The 24342-nt window shown below is 43.0% G+C and overlaps 1 long non-coding RNA gene across 1 annotated transcript; it reads right to left on the bottom strand.

Annotated features, from left to right (window-relative positions):
- Positions 1-4585: 4585 nt before the first annotated feature.
- LOC141564634 (uncharacterized) lies at positions 4586-10485 on the bottom strand. The gene is made up of 4 exons (XR_012488669.1): positions 10089-10485; positions 8475-8517; positions 5499-6362; positions 4586-5362 (listed from the first exon to the last, which is right to left on the bottom strand). It is a non-coding gene; the product is annotated as an uncharacterized LOC141564634 (long non-coding RNA).
- Between the last annotated feature and the right edge of the window lie 13857 nt (positions 10486-24342).

The raw sequence follows: 24342 nt of genomic DNA, 5'->3' as shown, positions 1-24342 counted from the left end.
AACCTAAAGGGGAACGATTCCTGCCCCCCATCACATCACTCTCTCCTTGAAGAGACTATTAAAAAGTTAAGAGAGTTTGAAGAAAAATGGGGAAAGGAAAGAGAAGCTATGAAATTGGAGTTGGGAAAAATAAAGAGTTCACAGGAGATGCAGGGAAACAAAATTAGTGAATTAGAAAAGGTAAAAAATCACAGGAAAGTAGGATTTCTGAATTGGAGAAGATAAAAAAGTCTCAAGAAAATAGGATTTCTGAATTGGAAAAAGAAAATAATTCTCAAAAAAAAATTAGGGAAATGGAAAAAAATTCAATAGAGCAAAATAACTCATTTAAAAATGAAATTGGGCATTTACAAACAGAACTAAAAACTGTGAATGAAGAAAATAACTCCTTAAAAGTCAGGATGGAACAAATAGAAATGAATGATTCATTGAGAACCCGAGAATCAGTCAAACAAAACAAAAAAAATGAGAAGCTGGAGAACAACGTCAAATACTTACTCGGAAAATCTATAGATCTGGAAAATAGATCTAGGAGAGATAATCTGCGGATCATTGGACTTCCCGAAAACTATGACCAAAAAAAGAGCCTAGATTCTGTTTTACAGGAAATTATCAAAGAGAACTGTCCAGAGATGATAGCAACAGAGGGGAAAGTAGATGTTGAAAGAATTCATCGAACTCCTTCTGAAATAGACCCTAAAAAAAGAACACCACGGAATATTGTGGCTAAGCTGCAGAATTACCACACAAAGGAGAAAATCCTGCAAGCAGCTAGAAAAAAAACAATTTGAATACCAAGGTGCCACAATAAGGGTCACACAAGATCTGGCTGCCTCCACATTAAAAGATAGAAGGGCCTGGAACCTGATATTCTGAAAGGCAAAAGATCAAGGATTGCAACCAAGAATAAACTACCCAGCTAAGTTTAGCATCTGTAATCTGTACGGTTAGCTGAAGTGCAATCATTTTCCTTGAGAAATGGTGGGTTCCTTTGTCATGTCCTGCTTTCTAGAGACCCCATGCCAGGGTGATTAAAACATCCTTTCCAGGTGGAGAAGTGATCAGGCGGGACTCCTGAGGATGGTGGAAAAATGGAGTCCAATTATTTCAAGGACTTCCCCCTTTTTAAACCCTTATACACTTATGTAAAAATACTGGACATGAGCTAAGTATATACTGCGCACGTGGGACCACCTACACAACTTGCTATTGCATGTTATTGCATATTAAGGGCTCTTGGATAGGCCGAACGAATATAATAAAGATGACAAGAGTCCCCAAACTAATCTATTTGTTTAGTGCTATACCAATCAGACTCCCAAGAAACTATTTTAATGACCTAGAAAAAATAACAAAATTCATATGGAAGAATAAATTTTGGTCGACAATTTCAAGGGAATTAAAGAAAAAAAAAAGGCAGATGAAGGTGGCCTAGGTGTACCTGACCTCAAGCTATATTATATAGCAGCAGTCACCAAAACCATTTGGTATTGGCTAAGAAATAGACCAGTCGATCAGTGGAACAGATTAGCTACAAAGGACAAAAAAGGGAACAACTATAGCAATCTACTATTTGACAACCTCAAAGACCCCAACATTTGGGATAAAAATTCATTATTTGAAAAAAACTGTTGGGAAAACTGGAAATTGGTATGGCAGAAATTAGATATGGATCCACACTTAACACCTTATACCAAGATAAGATCAAAATGGGTCCATGCTTTAGGCATAAAGAATGAGATCATAAATAGATTAGAGGAACAGAGAATAGTCTACCTCTCAGACCTGTGGAGGAGGCAGGAATTTATGTCCAGAGGAGAACTGGAGATCGTTATTGATCACAAAATAGAAGATTTGGATTACATCAAACTAAAAAGTTCCTGTACAAACAAAACTAATGCAAACAAGATCAGAAGGGACGTAACAAATTGGGAAAATATTTTTACAGTTAAAGGTTCTGACAAAGGCCTCATTTCCAAATTTTATAGAGAGCTGACGCTAATTTATAAGAAATCAAACCATTCTCCAATGGATAAATGGTTAAAGGATATGAACAGACAATTCTCAGATGATGAAATTGAAACTATATCCACTCATATGAAAGAGTGTTCCAAATCCCTACTGATCAGAGAAATGCAAATTAAGACAACTCTGAGATACCACTACACCCCTGCCAGATTGGCTGAGATGACAGGAACAAACAATGAGGAATGCTGGAGGGGATGTGGGAAAACTGGGACACTGATGCATTGTTGGTGGAGCTGTGAAAGAATCCGGCCATTCTGGAGAGCAATCTGGAACTATTCCCCATAAGTCATCAAACTGTGCATACCCTTTGATCCAGCAGTGCTACTCCTGGGCTTACATCCCAAAGGAATACTGAGGAGGGGAAAGGGACCTGTAAGTACCAAAATGTTTGTAGCAGTTCTTTTTGTAGTGGCTAGAAACAAGAAGATGAATGGATGTCCATCAATTGGAGAATGGTTGGGGAAATTATGGTATATGAAGCTTATGGAAAATTATTGCTCTGTAAGAAATGACCAGCAGGATGACCAGAGAGGCTTGGAGAGACTTACATCAAGTGATGCTGAGTGAAATGCGCAGAACCAGAAGATCGCTGTACACTTCAACAACAATGCTGTATGAAGAGGTATTCTCATGGAAGTGGAGATCTTCAACATAAAGAAGATCCAACTCACTTCCAGCTGATCAATGATGGACAGAAACAAGTACACCCACAGAAAGAACAGTGGGAAGTGAATCTAAATTGTTAGCACTACTGTCTATCTACCCAGGGTACTTATACCTTCGGAATCCAATTCTTTCCGTGTAACAAGAAAAGTGGATTTACACATTTTCAAACGTTTTCCTTTGGCAGAAAGTAGGTTTTCTCCATTAAAAGGCTAAGTATCAGCATGGATAATAACTTGTTAAGAATGTATTATATGTCCCTTGTTCAGTATAAACGAACTAGATAATTTATCCACATTTTTTTCTTAAAAAGAAATGGATATATTTTATATTTACATTCCTAATTTTCTCAGTTTGGTTCACCTTCCCATACACTTAAATATATTTTTCCTTTATTTGTCACTCCTACTACATCAGAAACCAACAAGCAATTTTTAAAATGCTGGAAAAATAATGCCCTCATTACATACGTGTTTGTATCGATCATCAAAATTTATTCTTAATTGGCACATCTAAAAATGTATGTCTCTTACTGCATTCTGAGTTCATCATCTCTTGGGAAGCAGGTGAGTAGAATACCTGATCCTCAGTTCTTTGCCATTATATTTCTTGTCATTATATTGAACAGATTTCTAAAGTCAACTAATTTTCTCAGCAATGTTGTTAATTATAATTAAAGTTGCATTTCTTCTAAATGAATAATTGAATGTAACTGTAATGATTAATATATTAATGATACAAATTATTTTCTAATTATGTGCTATAACTAGATGCCCTCTATATCCATACATAGAAATGTCCCCCCAGGTACTTTGAAATTGTTAATTTCAAAGTTTCTTACACAATATTTCTTTTTTGGTTTAATTTATTTTTGTCACATTTTAAATTCTAAGCTGTTTTTTTTTATTTGACCAACATTTGACAAAGATTTTTTTAAATTTTTTTAATTCACAAAGAAAACAGGCATTTCCATAAAAGTACAATAAACCTATTATATACAACTTCTTATTTCCTCCAAATACAAAACAAAATTATCATGTGAATTTCTTTTTTTCTTTTTCTTTCTCCTCCTCCCAAAGGTGACTATTAAATATATGTGTGTGTGTATATATGTAAGTGTAAAATTATTCTATACATTCTATTTCATCTGTTCTTCATATGCTGTTAGTACCTTTAATACGTCTTGCTTTTAATTTGCATGTTTATGAAATTATTTGTCGCTTCGTCTTTCTCAAAACCATATTGCTGTTACTGTGTAAAATGTTCTCTTGGTTCTGCTTACTTTGCTTTCCACTACTTCATGCAAGTCTTAACATGCCTTTTGAAGATCATTGAGCTCATCCTTTCTTATAGCATAGTAACTCTATACCCCAAATGATGGGGGTTCCTGCAGTTTCTAGTTCTTTTGTACCACAGAAGAGTTATCAACATCCCAATCTCACTGACAGTTATGACTATTTGTTCATTTCCATCCATCTTATTTTTACTCATTATTTTCATCCTCCTCAACCTCTCTTTTTGCCCTATTTCTGCTAACTTCTCTTCTCTCCCCACCCTTCAAGATCCGGAGAACAGATGGAGCAGATTTATAAATATTTGTAAAAACCATACGAGCTCTGTGTTTCTTATACCACAGTAGTATTCCTGCAGAAATCTAAACTACAATTTGTTTAGTCATTCGCCCGTTGAAGGGCAGCCTCTTAGTTTCCAGTTCTTTGTCATCAAAAGTTCCTATAAATATTTTAGAATGTAGAGGTTCTTTTTCTTTTTCCCTAATCAGCTTGAGCAACAGACTTATTGGTGGTTTTTCTGGTATAAAGGGTATACACAAAGACAATGGTCTCTTTTAATTAAAAATTCTCCTCCTATCCATAAGGCTGATAGACAATGTGTATTTTCTTTTATTTTTCTTATAATGTCTCCCTTAATATCTAGGTCATGAAACTATTCTGATAAACAGCCTCAGGTCAAGGGAGGCCCCCTCGGGTCACAGGATGCCCCCTCGAGTCACAGGATGCCCCCTCAGGTCACGGGATGCCACCTGGGGTCTCAGGATGCCACCTTGGGTGTCAGGATGCCATGCCTGGGCACTGGATGCCACCTTGGGTCACAGGATGGTGGTAACAGGATGGCAGCTCGGGTCTCAGGATGCCACATCTGGTCACGGGATGCCACCTTGGGTCACTGGATGGCACTGAGGATTACAGGAAAGCCACTAAGGGTCACAGGATGTCAGTAACAGGATGCCCCCTTGGGTCACGGGATGCCCACTCGGATCACAGAATGCCACCTTGGGTCACAGGATGGTGGTAACAGGATGCCACCTTGGGTCACGGGATGCCCGCTCGGGTCACGGGATGCCCCTTTGGCTCACAGGATGCCCCCTTGAGTCACAGGATGCCCGCTCGGGTCACAAGATGCCCCCTTGGGTCACAGGATGCCACCCCGGGTCACGGGATGCCCCATCCGGTCAGGGGATGCCCCCTTGAGTCATGGGATACCACCTTGGGTCACAGGATGTCAGTAACAGGATGCCCCCTTGGGTCATAGGATACCCGCTCGGGTCACGGGATGCCACCTTGGGTCACAGGATGGTGGTAACAGGATGGCAGCTCGGGTCTCAGGATGCCACATCTGGTCACGGGATGCCACCTTGGGTCACTGGATGGCACTGAGGATTACAGGAAAGCCACTAAGGGTCACAGGATGTCAGTAACAGGATGCCCCCTTGGGTCACGGGATGCCCCCTTGGGTCACGGGATGCCCCCTTGGGTCACGGGATGCCCACTCGGGTCACAGGATGCCACCTTGGGTCACAGGATGGCGGTAACGGATGCGGTCTCAGGATGCCACGTCTGGTCATGGGATGCGCATGACTGGATGCCACTGAGGATTACAGGAAAGCCACTAAGGGTCACAGGAGCATCACCGAGGGTGCAAAGGAATCTGGGACTTGGGCTGGACAGGGTGGGGAGGGGGAAAGGGAGGGGGGCAACGGGGAGCCCGCCCTCCCCGTGGCAGAGGTGGGGCAGCGGCTGAGGGACTCTGCAGTGGTACCAGTAATGAGAATGGGTGCACCTCGTGGGAATCAGGCTTTCACAGCGGGTGGGATAGCCGGTGCTAGCACTGGGCTCTGGTTGTTGGATGCGGTGCCCTTTATTCTAAGGATGAGGTTAGGCCCCTGGGTGACCTCCTGGGGCTCACTAAGACACGGGCCAGTGAGTCTGGCACCGAGCGGGCACGTCATCCCTCGGGGTTTGACATGAAATAGTCCGGGCCCTCCACGCTGCCCACCCTTCTCCGGAGCTCCTGGGGCCCAGGGCAAGCAGAGGGACCCCCTGGGGACAGGACTGGGAGCTTCCTCCTCCGAAGCGCCCCAGGGTCTTTCTCCACAGGATCAGGTGGTGGATTTTGAGGCAGGGCCTTCCTATTTGATCTGATGTCCGGCAGAGGCCCAATTGATGCGGTCCCCAAAATGAGAGGCACTCTTGATGTCACAGTTGGAGTCACAAATCTCTTCTTCAGAGCACTGAGTGCCTCTAAATAATTTTTTCTTGTCCGCTGGCTTTTTCCCTGGTCTCCGTTTAGATGGCTGACATTACTGGGAGTTACAAGGGGGGCAATTCGCACAGCGTGACCCCGGACCATTAGTCTCTCCTCATTGTGAATGTCTGTGGAGGAAGACATGACCATATGACCAAAGGGGAAGGAATCAGGAAACACATGCTGTGTGGGAAAGATACAGCAGCCCAGGGTTTATGATCTACCAAGAGTGATACCTGGCCTTCGGAGCACAAGCGAACCCTTGACAGCATGATTTTGCCTACATTCTCCCTCGGTACTCACTTGGAGCAAGAGCAAGAGAAAATATCATTACTCCTCATTTTTCTAATAAATCACTTATTTGTGCGGGGTTGTCTGCATGGGGTCAGCCCCTTAGACCGGGAGCTCCTTCAGGCCATGGACAGCACTGGCCTATTCTTTGTATCCCCTCCCATTGCTGGGCCCACAGTAGATGAGTAATCAATGTTTATCAACTCTGACCCCCACTCATTCTTCCCCCTTTCTCACCATTTAAATTCTGCACTCTGGTTTCCCACATTCTCATTCAGTTGAGTTTTACTAATTGGAATGAAAAATTATTCCTATCACCCCCAAAGAAAAAAAGGGATTTTTAACATTTTAATTTATTTACTTAATATTTTTCCCAGCTTACTTTCAAAACATTTTCCTTACATTTATTTATCAGATTTTTGCTTTGTACATCTTTCCCTATAATGAAGAAACTCCACTGAAAATTAGCAAAACATTTCCATAAAAATTGTGGGGGAAAAATCCAGACATCTCTCACCCTCCTGAAAAATAAAATGCCTTCAGAAAAAATAAGTGAAAAATAAAAAGATAAAGAGGGAAATAGAGAATGTTTCCATTTGTCTTCAGACACAATCATTCCTTCTCTGTGAACTGAAATCAGCCCTTCAATATCTGAACTTCTTCAGAGTAGTTGTGGAGGATTGTGTCACTGAGAATAACAAAATCTGTTTTAGCTCGTCCTCTCAGAACACTGCTATCCTTCCATGCATGGCCTATATGACTGCGTTCATGGAGGATTTCCCACATTTTTTCCAGAGAAGATACTGCTCTTCATTTCCCAGAGAGCAATGTTATTCCATCAGAGAAACTTGCTTTAAAGTCACTTTTACATTTACTATTGCTAATTGTATTTCCCCCCACTTATTCTCTCTCTTTTCACTCTGTCTCTCCTCAAAAGTGTTTCACTACGGATCACTGACTCCCACAAAATGACCTGTTCTTTGGTGACCCCCCCTTCCCATATTCCCTTCCAGCCCCAGTTTCCTGCAGTCTAAGATAAAGGGCGATATCCCTATTCAGTATTTATGGTGTCTCCTATTTAAACCAGAACTGATGAGAGTAAGGTGTTCTCAACCAACCTCTTCTCTCCCTCTTTCGCTCCACTGGAAAAAAAACTTTTCACACCTTTATTTCTCATGGCAGATAATTTTCCCCATTCCGCTTTTCCCTTTTCCTGGTACATACCCATCCCTCTCCTTTCCAACACTTAAAAATTGAAAAAAAAAGATATTATCCATTTCTATTCACCTCACACCCCTTATTATCTAGTGAGATATATACATATCCTTATACTGAAAATTTATGTATAGTCCTTCTAATGGACAGAAGATTGAGAACGAAACAGAAAAAGCCTAAAACACTTCCACGTATATTGATCCTGCTACAGTCTCTCTCTGGAGCTCTCTCCCCCAACTGCCACATAACTTCTGTTGGACATTTTGACCCGGATGTCCAATTGCTTGGGAATCTCAAAATATGCAAAACAGAATCTGTTCTTTGTCCCACACCCTCTGCCCTCTTCTGAAATTCCCTTTTCTGTCACCAGGGTTGCAGGCTCAGCCATCCTCCACTCTTCCCTTCGCTCAGCCCACATATCATATATTGACTGAGGCATCTTCTGATTCCTTGCTCAACATTCCCCCCCCCTGAGGTATTCTTTTCTTTGCTGCCATAGCTAGCAACCTGGGCCCCTGTCCACCTGTCTCCTAAGCTCCTCTGATAGCCTCGGTGTTCCATGAAGATTAGGCCCTCTGACATTAGTCTTGTATTTTCTCTCTTTCTCTGGCATATTCCAGTTGATGTACTTTGATTCCTCCCTCTTTAAATGAATTTTGTGGATACATTCCTCATTTAATAGAAGGATTGATTTAAGAACAAATACCACGACATGCTTCTTAATTGATTCTCACCATGGGGATGTACTCTGTTCCTCCTTTGCATGGTCACCTTTTCCTAAGGAAAAAGAATGTCAACAAAAAAATTAGTAAGCTTTGGTTCTCAGAAGTCCCCCATCTTCCCAGCTAAAGGAGCTGCAAGCAGTGCAAGAAGGCTCTAATAGCTCATCAGACACAGCCCAGCCATTGCCTTTCATTGTGGGCAATGTTTTGATACTAGAACCAGCCTCAACACAATTGATAAAAATGATCCATTCCCACAGGTGCCCTTTCCTGTTTCTCTCTTTTCTCCTCTCTCCTCATTATTACAAGGAATCCAAGGCAGCCACTGACACTCTCCTTTGTATCACAAGAGAAGAAAAAGATGAAACTTTTTACATAAAGCGTCTGTCTGCATAAAGAAGAATCTGCCCAATTCATTTGTTTGCTGTGGTGAGTACCATCTGTCAGCCTGCTCAAAGTGCAAAATTTCTGAGAATAATAACCAGAGTCTTGGATTTCACCAGATGCTATGGACCTGTCAGCCTTACAGTGCACTGGCTCCGCACCCTGCCTCTTCTTTCCCTGAAGAGTTTTCTCCTATTTCTGTTCTCAAGTCCACAAGACCTAAGGCAAAGGACTGACCACAATGTGGGTCTGAAGGGCCAGACATAGAGACTTGGGCAAACCTTTCTTAACCCTTTCAGTGCCTTAAAGCCTACCAGCTTTCTAAGAAGTAATGAAAGATGGTCCACCCAACTAGGGGGAGAAAGGGATTTTCCACACCTACATTGTATATCTACAAGCACAATGAACAACCTTGTCCACCCACTCCAGTGAAAAAATCAAAATACAATGGATATACATTTTGAGATTACAAAGAACTTATTTTTTTACTTAATTCACGGTTTGGAGAAAGGGGGAATAGGCTCCAGTAGCTCTCAGAAGGTACCTTGTCAGAAAAAACGTTTAAGAACTTTGATACTATTCTGCCCAATCTCCAAAGGGGTGCACAGCTGTCTGATGGTTCAGCTGGATCCCCCAATGAATCAAACAATAGAATTGTTTGAATGTTCTGAGCAATGAAGACCCGGAGGCAGTCTCAGGCTCACATCAGGGAGAGAGAGGGGGAACTCCTCTATTCTGTCCTTTGTACTGTACTAGACAGCTTTTCCCAATAGACCATCTCCCTGGATCCTTACATCAACCCTGTGAGGAAACTGGCAAACGGGAGAAGTGGTTTCCCTCAGGGACACTGGGCTCTGAGACTGAATTTGAAAGTCAGATCCCCCCAACTGCCAGGTCCATGTCTGTCTGCTACTTAAGAACAGAGGAGCCTCTTCGGGATCACAATGAAAACCCATTTTCTTTGTAGGTGAGTCTCAGAGGGTTTGAGTTCTCTCCCAAGCGTCTACAGAAGTGTCCTCTCTTATGATCTCAGTTGTATTCAGGACACTGAAGACATAGAAACAAGCGTCTTGTCCATTTCCAATTGCTGGCCCAAGGAAGGTCTCTCGTATTAAGCTCTACAACAATGACTTCCCACAAAATTACACACGTCCCCCCAGAATACAAACTCCCTCATTCCTCCTCCTACGTGTATTTGGCTGTGCCCATCCCCAGCATCGTCTGTATCATGGAGCCTCTTACCTGTTGGAGGTTTTACGAGATGCCCCTTCGCTGGCTCGTAAAGTCCCAGTAGAATTCGAAGTAGAATTAGAAAGTGGAAAGAAGAAAAGTTGAAAGAAGAAACCAACACAAATACACACAAACAAACACAGAGAGAAATACACATTCGACTTGCTCGCCCTCTCTGTTGCTCTCTGGCTCACTCCCTCTCTCACTCTCTCTCTCGCACAGAGAACATGGTTACTCAGACTCCTGGCCTTTTATCCTAATACCCCTTTGTGAGGTAGTGATGACATCAAATGCAACCATTTTTCTGTTACATCAGTTACTGCCTTCCAATCTCTGCTATGATTGGAAGACTGGAGTATAAGAGCAGAGAAAGGACGCTTCTTCATTCCATAGTTTCCTGAACCAAAGCCACTCTGCCTTCATTGGATTTCAAAGTCTATTTGCCACAGATTCTCATTAAACAGTTTGGTCATCTCTCCCCTAGAATTTATCTTTATCTTTGAAGATTAAAAATACTTCTCAATTCAATAATGACTGAGAAGCAGTCACAGAATAAGGATTGTGCAGATTCAAATATCTCCCCAGCCAGGATAGCATGACCTCTGAATGGGCTCTAGAGAACTGAGCGAAATAGGAATCAGGGCAAGAATGTGACATCAAGGGCCACTTCTTGTTCCTGGAGGCCTGGGGACAGCCACCTGACTTCTCTGACCATTTAGCTGAGACTTACCAGGGGAGTACAAGCACAGCATTAGATTTCTGGGAGACAGTGTCCCAATTAATAATAATTAAGCCTCTTGAGCTTCTTTTATAAGCTGGCATGGTGAGTCTAAAGCAGTGTGTCCTCTTAAAATGCCATATAATGGTTGTAATTGATAGGTAGTTAACCCTAATTCCAGACACATCCATTGGATATCTCCTATCACTTTCAGAAAGTCATTTAAAATGTTAAACTTCTCTGTTCTTTTTTTATAATTATAAAAATTTTTGACAGTAGATATTTATGAGTAATTTTCTTTATAACATTATCCCTTGTATTCATTTTTCCAAATTTTCCCCTTCCTCTCTATACTCCCTTCCCTAGATGACAGGCAATCCCAAACATTTTACATGTTACAGTATAACCTAGATTCAATATATGTGTGTAAATCCACTTTTCTTGTTGCACGTTAAGTATTATATTCCGAAGGTATAAGTAACCTGGGTAGATAGACAGTAGTGCTAACAATTTCCATTCACTTCCCAGTGTTCCTTCTCTGGGTGTAGTTATTTCTGTCCATCACTGATCAACTGGAAGTGAGTTGGATCTTCTTTATGTTGAAGATATCCACTTCCATCAGAATACATCCTCCTACAGCATTGTTGTTGAAGTGTACAGCGATCTTCTGGTTCTGCACATTTCACTCAGCAGCAGTTGATGTAAGTCTCTCCAAACCTGTCTGTATTCGTCCTGCTAGTCATTTAATACAGAGCAATAATATTCCATAACCTTCATATACCATAATTTACCCAACCATTTTCCAATTGATGGACATCCATTTATCTTCCAATTTCTAGCCACTACCAAAAGAGAGGCCACATACATTTTGGCACATAAAGGTCCCTTTAACTTCTCTGTTCTTAAAGAAAGTTTTGGTACTGTAAGTACCTTAGGGTATACTTCATATCCTAAATATTGAAAATATTGTCTTTGAATTTTCCCTGGGGCTATATACAATTAGTTGTTCTTTTATGTTTCTATGGTATTTTGTGCACATGCTTTTAACATTTGCAGGCAGTAACTGATGTAACAGAAAAATGGTTGCATTTGATGTCATCACTACCTCACAAAGGGGTATTAGGATAAAAGGCCAGGAGTCTGAGTAACCATGTTCTCTGTGCGAGAGAGAGAGTGAGAGAGGGAGTGAGCCAGAGAGCAACAGAGAGGGCGAGCAAGTCGAATGTGTATTTCTCTCTGTGTTTGTTTGTGTGTATTTGTGTTGGTTTCTTCTTTCAACTTTTCTTCTTTCCACTTTCTAATTCTACTTCGAATTCTACTGGGACTTTACGAGCCAGCGAAGGGGCATCTCGTAAAACCTCCAACAGGTAAGAGGCTCCATGATACAGACGATGCTGGGGATGGGCACAGCCAAATACACGTAGGAGGAGGAATGAGGGAGTTTGTATTCTGGGGGGACGTGTGTAATTTTGTGGGAAGTCATTGTTGTAGAGCTTAATACGAGAGACCTTCCTTGGGCCAGCAATTGGAAATGGACAAGACGCTTGTTTCTATGTCTTCAGTGTCCTGAATACAACTGAGATCATAAGAGAGGACACTTCTGTAGACGCTTGGGAGAGAACTCAAACCCTCTGAGACTCACCTACAAAGAAAATGGGTTTTCATTGTGATCCCGAAGAGGCTCCTCTGTTCTTAAGTAGCAGACAGACATGGACCTGGCAGTTGGGGGGATCTGACTTTCAAATTCAGTCTCAGAGCCCAGTGTCCCTGAGGGAAACCACTTCTCCCGTTTGCCAGTTTCCTCACAGGGTTGATGTAAGGATCCAGGGAGATGGTCTATTGGGAAAAGCTGTCTAGTACAGTACAAAGGACAGAATAGAGGAGTTCCCCCTCTCTCTCCCTGATGTGAGCCTGAGACTGCCTCCGGGTCTTCATTGCTCAGAACATTCAAACAATTCTATTGTTTGATTCATTGGGGGATCCAGCTGAACCATCAGACAGCTGTGCACCCCTTTGGAGATTGGGCAGAATAGTATCAAAGTTCTTAAACGTTTTTTCTGACAAGGTACCTTCTGAGAGCTACTGGAGCCTATTCCCCCTTTCTCCAAACCGTGAATTAAGTAAAAAAATAAGTTCTTTGTAATCTCAAAATGTATATCCATTGTATTTTGATTTTTTCACTGGAGTGGGTGGACAAGGTTGTTCATTGTGCTTGTAGATATACAATGTAGGTGTGGAAAATCCCTTTCTCCCCCTAGTTGGGTGGACCATCTTTCATTACTTCTTAGAAAGCTGGTAGGCTTTAAGGCACTGAAAGGGTTAAGAAAGGTTTGCCCAAGTCTCTATGTCTGGCCCTTCAGACCCACATTGTGGTCAGTCCTTTGCCTTAGGTCTTGTGGACTTGAGAACAGAAATAGGAGAAAACTCTTCAGGGAAAGAAGAGGCAGGGTGCGGAGCCAGTGCACTGTAAGGCTGACAGGTCCATAGCATCTGGTGAAATCCAAGACTCTGGTTATTATTCTCAGAAATTTTGCACTTTGAGCAGGCTGACAGATGGTACTCACCACAGCAAACAAATGAATTGGGCAGATTCTTCTTTATGCAGACAGACGCTTTATGTAAAAAGTTTCATCTTTTTCTTCTCTTGTGATACAAAGGAGAGTGTCAGTGGCTGCCTTGGATTCCTTGTAATAATGAGGAGAGAGGAGAAAAGAGAGAAACAGGAAAGGGCACCTGTGGGAATGGATCATTTTTATCAATTGTGTTGAGGCTGGTTCTAGTATCAAAACATTGCCCACAATGAAAGGCAATGGCTGGGCTGTGTCTGATGAGCTATTAGAGCCTTCTTGCACTGCTTGCAGCTCCTTTAGCTGGGAAGATGGGGGACTTCTGAGAACCAAAGCTTACTAATTTTTTTGTTGACATTCTTTTTCCTTAGGAAAAGGTGACCATGCAAAGGAGGAACAGAGTACATCCCCATGGTGAGAATCAATTAAGAAGCATGTCGTGGTATTTGTTCTTAAATCAATCCTTCTATTAAATGAGGAATGTATCCACAAAATTCATTTAAAGAGGGAGGAATCAAAGTACATCAACTGGAATATGCCAGAGAAAGAGAGAAAATACAAGACTAATGTCAGAGGGCCTAATCTTCATGGAACACCGAGGCTATCAGAGGAGCTTAGGAGACAGGTGGACAGGGGCCCAGGTTGCTAGCTATGGCAGCAAAGAAAAGAATACCTCAGGGGGGGGGAATGTTGAGCAAGGAATCAGAAGATGCCTCAGTCAATATATGATATGTGGGCTGAGCGAAGGGAAGAGTGGAGGATGGCTGAGCCTGCAACCCTGGTGACAGAAAAGGGAATTTCAGAAGAGGGCAGAGGGTGTGGGACAAAGAACAGATTCTGTTTTGCATATTTTGAGATTCCCAAGCAATTGGACATCCGGGTCAAAATGTCCAACAGAAGTTATGTGGCAGTTGGGGGAGAGAGCTCCAGAGAGAGACTGTAGCAGGATCAATATACGTGGAAGTGTTTTAGGCTTTTTCTGTTTCGTTCTCAATCTTCTGTCCATTAGAAGGACTATACATAAATTTTCAGTATAAGGATATGTATATATCTCACTAGATAATAAGGGGTGTGAGGTGAATAGAAATGGATAATATCTTTTTTTTTCAATTTTTAAGTGTTGGAAAGGAGAGGGATGGGTATGTACCAGGAAAAGGGAAAAGCGGAATGGGGAAAATTATCTGCCATGAGAAATAAAGGTGTGAAAAGTTTTTTTCCAGTGGAGCGAAAGAGGGAGAGAAGAGGTTGGTTGAGAACACCTTACTCTCATCAGTTCTGGTTTAAATAGGAGACACCATAAATACTGAATAGGGATATCGCCCTTTATCTAAGACTGCAGGAAACTGGGGCTGGAAGGGAATATGGGAAGGGGGGGTCACCAAAGAACAGGTCATTTTGTGGGAGTCAGTGATCCGTAGTGAAACACTTTTGAGGAGAGACAGAGTGAAAAGAGAGAGAATAAGTGGGGGGAAATACAATTAAATATAAAAGTGATTTTAAAGCAAGTTTCTCTGATGGAATAACATTGCTCTCTGGGAAATGAAGAGCAGAATCTTCTCTGGAAAAAATGTGGGAAATCCTCCATGAACGCAGTCATATAGGCCATGCATGGAAGGATAGCAGTGTTCTGAGAGGACGAGCTAAAACAGATTTTGTTATTCTCAGTGACACAATCCTCCACAACTACTCTGAAGAAGTTCAGATATTGAAGGGCTGATTTCAGTTCACAGAGAAGGAATGATTGTGTCTGAAGACAAATGGAAACATTCTCTATTTCCCTCTTTATCTTTTTATTTTTCACTTATTTTTTCTGAAGGCATTTTATTTTTCAGGAGGGTGAGAGATGTCTGGATTTTCCCCCCACAATTTTTATGGAAATGTTTTGCCTAATTTTCAGTGGAGTTTCTTCATTATAGGGAAAGATGTACAAAGCAAAAATCTGATAAATAAATGTAAGGAAAAATTTTTGAATGTAAGCTGGGAAAAATATTAAATAAATTAAAATGTTAAAAATCCCTTTTTTTCTTTGGGGGTGATAGGAATAATTTTTCATTCCAATTAGTAAAACTCAACTGAATGAGAATGTGGGAAACCAGAGTGCAGAATTTAAATGGTGAGAAAGGGGGAAGAATGAGTGGGGGTCAGAGTTGGTAAACATTGATTACTCATCTACTGTGGGCCCAGCAATGGGAGGGGATACCAAGAATGGGCCAGTGCTGTCCATGGCCTGAAGGAGCTCCCGGTCTAAGGGGCTGACTCCATGCAGACAACCCCGCACAAATAAGTGATTTATTAGAAAAATGAGGAGTAATGATATTTTCTCTTGCTCTTGCTCCAAGTGAGTACCGAGGGAGAATGTAGGCAAAAGCATGCTGTCAAGGGTTCGCTTGTGCTCCGAAGGCCAGGTATCACTCTTGGTAGATCATAAACCCTGGGCTGCTGTATCTTTCCCACCCAGCATGTGTTTCCTGATTCCTTCCCCTTTGGTCATATGGTCATGTCTTCCTCCACAGACATTCGCAATGAGGAGAGACTAATGGTTCATGGACGCGCTCTCCGTATTGCTCCCTTGCTAAGGGCCAATAATGAAAAAGTGTCAGAGCTCAAGGGACAGCAGGACATCATTCTTGCCAGATCCACCCCACAGGAGAAGGACATTGTGACCCCATCCTGGGTGAGGAGTTTGGCATTTGCGGTTCCCCCTATGACCCTTGGAGTTCCTTTAGTCCTGGCGAAACCATTCCCTCCTCCTTTGCCCAAGACACATCCAAAATCCACCAAGGCCTGTCCTGACCAAGCAGCTGATGCTCCTCTGAAGAGGACATCAAACATTCACCCTGCGCTGGGCAAAGAGCAAATGACATCCCCTGAGATTGGCGTGGAACCTTTCTGCCAGTCGCCCCAGGGTGGACCTGACAAAGCCTCAACATCCTATCCTGTGAAAGCCAGTGGTCCCCCGAAAAGGACAGCCAACATGCATCTTGGATTGACCCCCCCACTCCAACTCTTTGCCCAAGTAGTCCCCAAAGACTCCTCCCAAAGGGCCCCAGGACAAGGTTCTGGGAAAGGTCGATTTTCTTTTTTTTTCCAAAAGATTCTCCTCTGGAGGAGTATAATGTCCAGGCTAACTCCCTACAGGGTCTCTGGATCAGTCAAGAGACAGGATGAGTCAAAGTGCTTGGCCTTTAGGGGGAGAAGTGAAGGAGGCAGTAAGCTGCCACGTGGCTGCTCAAAGATGGATCCTGGACTCTGGAGCCTGAAGTCTTCCCTCCCGAGAGCCCTGTGGCATAGAGACTCTGATTCTCCCCTAAGCCCTCTAATCCTTCCCTAGGATTCCCTCAGCACACCACATTCAGCAGGAGCCAGTCCTGAGGAGAGCCATCATATCACCATAAACTCTAAGTTTATAGAGCCATTCTCTCACATTGAGTAGGCATTTAGCCTTAGGTACTGTGCTGTCTTAGATTCAAGTGCACCCATTCAGAATTCCAGCCCTCTGCAATCCTTCCCGCTCTCTACAAAGGACTTGGGGCAAAACAGGATCCTTCAGAAACAACCCAAAAACATGTGAAGAAAGCCATTGGCTGAGGCTGAACCTGTCTGAAAAGGCAACGCCTCCAGTCTGAGTCCACAGAAGTAACATGTGGGGACCCCAGGCCTAGCTGGGAGGGGCTGGAGCCTCAGCAGGAGCCACAGAGATTCTCATCTCCTAGACTCTCTGTGAAGTTGAGGTCTGGGTCCTGGAGACCTGAGTAAAGCTGGGCAGATAAGGATGGCAGCCAGGTCCAGCTGTGCCTCTGAAAACCTGAGTGTGTGTGTCCCTGGAGAGAAGGAACCAGCCCCTGGTGGGTAGAGTCAGGGGGGCAGAGATGCTGCTGGCTCCTGGCACTTGCAGGATGAGGGAGCTCTTGGATCGGTGTAATGAGCCAGAACTCTGAACTTGAAATAAGGTGTGAAGTCAGTGGAATTGATAAAGACAATGGTAGTACAGTATAAGTCCTTATTATTTCATATAGTTCCACAAGACTCACACCTATGAGAAGAGAGCATATAAGCTCTGACACACTCAGCCAGAATCAGAAGTAGGGAAGACAGAGACTGTGGTGGTGATCCTCCTGCCTCCCCCACGGAAAGCAAGATACATTCAGGGGGACCTCAAGAAGCTAGCCCTGGGCCCCAGGCGAGGAGATACTAAAGGATTTGGGCTTTACCACCTGGCTACACTCGTCGGGTGATTATTGACCTGAAGTGAAGGCTGCTCCCAGAGACCCCAAGGAAACTGAAAAAGAGAACATTAGAGCTTGAGGACCCTGATCAGAGAGTTTGGGGTTCCTGGTCTGAGGGCAGAGCTGAAGGAATCCTTGAGGAACCATCTCTTACTCATAGAATTCAATTGCCTGAAAAATGTGAGCAAAAAAAGAGCCTCGATGCAATAAAAATGTCAATAACGTCGGAATATTGTCCTGGAAAGATGGAACATGAGGGAAAAAGTAGAAACACACACACACACATACACACACACAAACACAATACCACCTCGATGGAATCCTTTGTGGAGTATACATGGGAATATTAGTGCCAAATTTTGAAGCCCATAGATCAAAGAGAAAATTTTGCAAGAAAGAAAAAATACCTAATTCAGTTATGCCGGAGGTACAACTGGAATTGAACGGAGTCCCAGTAAAAGACTGGAAACACATCTTCTTAGTGCTGATTCTGAGAGAGGGCAAGCAGACAAGAGAAAAAGAGACAAACAGCATGGAGTGAGACCCCCTGAGAGAGCGAGTGAAGACAGAGAGAGGAACAAGATTTGAGATACAAAAGGAGGGATTAAAATGGCACAGAAAGGAACTGAGAGAGTTTACATTAGAAAGATTTCATGTATTTTAAAATTTATTTTTAATCTTGAAATTAATTTTCCAAATATATGAAAAGTGACTTTTCAAACTTCATTTTTTCCCACTTTGTCTTCCCAGTGTTTCCCCTTTGCTCCCTTAACTCCCATCTCCCCAAGACAGAAACCAGTCTAAGTGCAATCATTCCAGTTCTTTTCAGCAGTTAATGACATTTCTCAGGTTGCACAAGAAAAAAATCTGATTGAGGCAAAAGGCAACAAAAGGAAAAACCACGAGTTTGTGTGCCACCCCCTGACTCAAAGGGTCTACTGGGAGGAAAGTCCAGATGCAAACAGAAAGCATGGATTCTGGGCTTGCAAAGAGAAGTCCCTGCAGAGGGAGGGAGCAGCCCAGCATGGCCTGGGGCCCCAGGCTGGAAAGAGGGAATGGATCAAACAGTAAAAGACTGGAGAGTTCAATTGGATGGACTGACCAGGAAATAACCATTGACCAATGGCCAGCAATGTTTTGTATAGGTCCTTTGGGTCATGTTGTGAGGGATGGAGAAGACCCTTACCCAAAATGACTACCCAGAGATCACTCAGTAGAAGGCAGAAAAGTTGTTTATCGAAAACATCTGGAGCATGAGCTGTCCCATGAGATAAGAACGCTTGTGGTAGGAGGGCTAAAGAAGTAGTAAAGATGCATAGCTTTTATACAAGAAGTTACACCACAAGAGAATTGAGAAGGGGAGGGGGAGGCATCTGTAACGAGCTGTCGTCTCTAGAAGCTGCCGGATCACTCTCTGGGAAGAGATCTGCTGTGTCTACTCAAATCTCTCCGACAGATTCTTCTTCCTGTAACGAACCGTTGTCTCCAGGCAGTTGCTGTTAACTCTTGTCCTTAGAAGTGACTTCCCTTCCTGCAGAGAGCCCCGTCAGGCCTGATGTAATGCAGAGAGTCTTCTTCTTTCGCTGAGAGTCCTCTCTTTTATTCTCCCAGAGAATGGGTGTGGGATAATGCAAGGGCTTCTGGGAAGAACCACCCCAGCCAATGAGCTTGCCCCCTCTATCAAGTCAACCTGAGTTCTCACCTTGTAATTGTCCAGAAAACCTGAATTCTCACCTTGTCACTGTCCAGACAACCTCAGTTCTCACTTAGTAATCCTAACATCTCCCCCTTTCTTTTGATTTAGAACATAGGACAGTCATGACCTTGAAACATAAATCCATCAATATGGGAAGTATTACAGATAATTACATAAATTACATAAGCATATAGTAACATAGTAACATAACACATGCTAGAATTATATAACATAATCATAAATTGAAAATTTATAAATGTCCATAAGTCCATTGTCCATTAGTCTCATCTTGTGTGAGGAAGTCCAATGATTCCTGCTGGTTTTAAAGTTCTTTAACAGTCTTCTTATTATCCATGCTCTTTCAGTGTCAGATGTTTCTTAGATCTTCTCCTTTATTTTGAGGTCTTTCTCTTTTTCTGTCTCTCTCTGATGGACAAGGCGAATATGACTCGTTGGCACCCATCTGATTCCTTCTCCTGCTGAAGAAATACAAGCAAACCCTCTCTCCCAGGCAGTTAACCTATCTAATTACCTTCTATTTACCACTTTCTAAATATCTTCTCATCATTTGGCAATTACATTGGAATTGTTTGCACTGGACACAGCCCTGTTGGTTTAAAAGGCCTGTATTCTCCCCAAGTGTAATCCATTTTTGCAATCTGATTGCCTTTTGGCTCACTTATCAGGTAATCCCTTTCTACCATGTGATTACTTTTCTGCTGGTTGATCAAATCAGAGTCCTGACCTTCTAAAGGCTCTTTAGGTGTAACATCAGCTGCCATCATGCCCCAAGTCTTTTTTGCCTGGGGCCCTGGATCTGGGCCCCTCATCCTATTTCCCTGAATTGGTTTACACTCTGATGCCCAATGGAGTCCTCTGTTGCATTTTGGACATGGGGTTTTAGGTCTTCTCTCACCCTGTCTTCTCACTGTATCTCCATACCTACACTGAGCTCTTAGATGTCCAATTTTTCCACATTGAAAACATCGCCGAGTTTCTCTAGAAGGCCCTTGCCATGAGGGACCCTGTCTTTCCACATTCATCATTGTCCGGGTGTAAAAAGCATTTGTTCCCACTGTAGCACAGCGTCTTATGATCTCCTCTAAAGGAGCATCTTTGTCTAATCCCCATATAATTCTTTTGCAAATCTCATTGGCATTTTCCTTAGCCAGATGTCTGGTCATTATTTCTGTAGCTGAATTTTCTCCAATAGTTCTTTTGACAGCAGTTTGCAAACGTCCCACAAAATCTGCAAAAGGTTCATTGGGACCTTGCTGTATTTTAGTGAAAGCCTCTCCACGATCTTTCTGTCCAGGGAGGACACCCCAAGCTTTTATTGCAGCCTTAGCAATTTGTTCATATATTGTCATGGTATAATCAGTCTGTTCTGAATTCTCTCCATACCGACCTTCACCAGCCAAGTGCTCAAAAGTGAATTGTGTGTTAACTCCTATTTCCAAATTGCATCTGACTTGAATTTTACATAATTCATGAAATTCCGCAAGCCATAATAAATTTTCTCCAGGTTCCAGACATGTCCTTGCTATGGATTTCCAATCATTTGGGGTTAGGACTTCATAAGACAAACCATCTAGTAACATTTTGACATAAGCTGATGTAGCCCCATAAAGGGTACAACCTTTTTTCAAATCCTTAATTTTATTCAAATCTAAAGGTGCATATCTTCTCCTTTTTTTACCTACAGAGTCAGTATTTTCAATCACAGGATATGCATGTATAAAATCACTTATATCCTGTCCTTCTCTCTTAGCTTTAACCAATGCTTTTTCTAATCTTGTCATAGGCTTAGGCTTCTTCACAGGTGATTCTATTTGTGTTTCTGCCTCTTCCCCTCCTTCTTCCTCCATCTCTGAAGGTGGGGTTGATGTGGGCCTGTCAATAATCTCTTCTCTAGGCAGGGTTGAAGCTTCTTCAAGAGAATCATACCATAATTCCTCATTTAAATCCTCTTGCTCTAGGGAAAGATCTTGATCTTTCCTTTTTTCCTCACACTTCCTCCTCTGTTCATTTTTAGAACTTTTCCTTCTCCTACAACTTGCTTGATAGTTTAAGGCTAATTGAACTATGTTGTAGATATAAAATACTTCTGCAGAAATTGAACGAGGCCCATTTTTTGCTTGAAATTCTTTCATTTCATATCCCACTAACTTCCATTTATCTACATCTATCTTTTCTTCCTCTAAGAACCAAGGGGATGTGCATCTTAATGCAGCCAAGAGTTTAGCAATCTGTACCCAGGTTACAAGTAAACTCTGCTCCTCAATTATGTTGATTATACTCTCTATAGTACCACTCCTGAATGGGGGTGGAGCTGAGGTTGGGGATGAGTCGGCTGAGGTCCAGGGATTGAATATAGCTAACATCTGCCCCATTTCAGCTATAAGAGATTCCTGGTTTAGCCCTTAACAAGTTAAGTTCCTTATTTATCTATTAGCACGCTCACTTAATCTTTAACAAAGTTTCCTCGTTACTCACGGTTCTGGGTCAGAGAGACTGAGATCTAGATTGGAAGCTTTTCCACTGGAATCAGGACCGTGTCTGTCCCTGTTCGGGCGCCAAATTGCGAAGGTCTGGTCTAGCTCTTCTTGTCAGGATAAGCAAATGTCCTTGCCCCACGTTGGGCGCCAATTGTAGCGAGCTGTCGTCTCCAGAAGCTGCCGGATCACTCTCTGGGAAGAGATCTGCTGTGTCTACTCAAATCTCTCCGACAGATTCTTCTTCCTGTAACGAACCGTTGTCTCCAGGCAGTTGCTGTTAACTCTTGTCCTTAGAAGTGACTTCCCTTCCTGCAGAGAGCCCCGTCAGGCCTGATGTAATGCAGAGAGTCTTCTTCTTTCGCTGAGAGTCCTCTCTTTTATTCTCCCAGAGAATGGGCGTGGGATAATGCAAGGGCTTCTGGGAAGAACCACCCCAGCCAATGAGCTTGCCCCCTCTATCAAGTCAACCTGAGTTCTCACCTTGTAATTGTCCAGAAAACCTGAATTCTCACCTTGTCACTGTCCAGACAACCTCAGTTCTCACTTAGTAATCCTAACAGGCATCTAATTGGTTGTTGCTATCTGGACAGATTGGAATGGAAGGTTTCTGTTTGCCCAAAATCTCCTGATTTCTAGGAAACAGAAAATCAGGCCTTCAGGTTTAATCAAGCAGATTAAAGTGGTCCTGGTAGCAGACTCAATACCCATAAATGTCAAGTACTGATAAATGTCATCAGCTCAGGTTAAGTAAATGTGCTTATAGCTGGCCAAGGCTCAAGTGAATGTGGGCCTGCACGTATTATACAGGTCAGAGGAGAAACACAGAAAAAATGAAAATAAAATAAAATGCAAAAAGAATTCACATATTCTTGTAAGTTCTTCTCCTTATCTCACATTCCTCACAATTTGACTTCCTGAAACTTAGGCCTTGGGTCTCACATTTTCTACCCTACAGCCTTTTGAGTATAGAGATCACATGACATCCTGAAATGTAGAGCTAGGCACCTGTTGTGCCCTACGGTCCTCTGAGAACAGGGACAAATGATGTCCTGACACCTGGACCCCATGTCCTAACCCCTCCAAGAAGCCTTCCCCTGGTCCCATTCAGTCCCTTTATTTCATTCCTTCTCCCACCAGTGGGGACACATTTCTTCCAGTAGGACATCCCGGGTGTCCAGTCCTTCAGGCCTTCCCTCTCCTCAGGGTTAACTGTAACCCGCCATTTGCCATTCACAAAGAGCCAACAGCCTTGCATCAGAGAAAGCTCTCCAGAAGCACTGTAGCTAAGGAATCTCAGCCCATTCTAGTGCTTAAGTCCATAAGCAAGCTCGTGATAGGATGCTGTTGCTTAAAGCTATGAGACGAGCTGAGAGACCCCGCTCTCAGCAGCTCCCCCTGTCTGGCTGGGATCCCCGGTTTTTACAGAGCCGCAATTGGCATCTGGTGTAGCATGTTATCCATGGAACTCCGGCACTCTGCAGGCCCGAGGTCGCTGGGTCATTATCCTGTCCTCCCCTCCTCAAGCAGGCCAGACCCAAGGTCACAGGGCCATTATCCCATCCTTGCCACCCCAAGAAGTCCAGACCCAGATACATTTGAGACAAAGGGACAAAGGTCTCATGTTCTGGGGCTGCTTCAGGCTGTAAAGGGTAAAGCCCGGACCAGGCCTAGGGGAGTATGGACTAAGGAGGAGAAACGGGGGACTTGTAGGCCGCACCAGCAGGATGGGGTGCTGAGGGTCAGAATCGGGGATCTGGTGATTTCCGCTTGACCAAGCAGTTGGAACTTCATGGCTTACAATCTGGAAGAAACAGCTCTCACAAGAAGATGAAAGGTGCAAGGATCAAGGAGGAGAAGAATAGAATAAGCAAATTGGAGTTAGTATGGGGCTTCCTAAGGACAGTAACTAGGGACCCACCCAGAGGCAGATTGAGGGCAAAGATGAGGCTCTCATGAAGGTGCCTCATCCAGACAGCTTTTCCTAGAATAAGTACCAAAGAACATTTCCCCCCAGTTCCTCCTCTTGTGTCCTCAAAAGAAAGGGGCCAATAGGCCATTGCATTTTTTCCACACATGTATGATACCTAACTTTTCTAACATTCAGTTGACCTCATTAACTTCTTGTTTATCTCATTTGGGATTCTGAGAGAGCAAGGTTGGAATCCCCTACTAGTATAGTATAATTTTGCTGTCTATTTCTTCTTGCATTCCTCTTAACTTCTCCAGGAATTTGGATGCTATAGTACTTGGAGCATATATGTTTCGTATTGACATTGCTTCATTGTCTATGGTCCCCTTTTGCAAGATATAGTTCCCTTCCTTATCTCCTTTAAGTAGACCTCTCTTTGCTTGTACTTGATCTGAGATCAGGATGAAGGAGGTTGTGGTCCCTTTAGGAAACTATTGCTTTCAGATTGATTGATTCCTTTCTGATTCCCAAGCCCTCCTTGCTGATGCATTATCAATTCAGGAAGCTAGGACCTTTGAGTCACAAATCCTGGTCAAAAGCACCCCTTTGATTTTTCTATAGGAGATCAGGGCTTGTCCCAAGCCCCATGGGA

This window comes from Sminthopsis crassicaudata, chromosome 3 (genome assembly GCF_048593235.1).
Source record: "Sminthopsis crassicaudata isolate SCR6 chromosome 3, ASM4859323v1, whole genome shotgun sequence".
NCBI classification, from domain to species: domain Eukaryota; kingdom Metazoa; phylum Chordata; class Mammalia; order Dasyuromorphia; family Dasyuridae; genus Sminthopsis; species Sminthopsis crassicaudata.
This window is presented reverse-complemented; position numbering and strand designations above follow the sequence as displayed.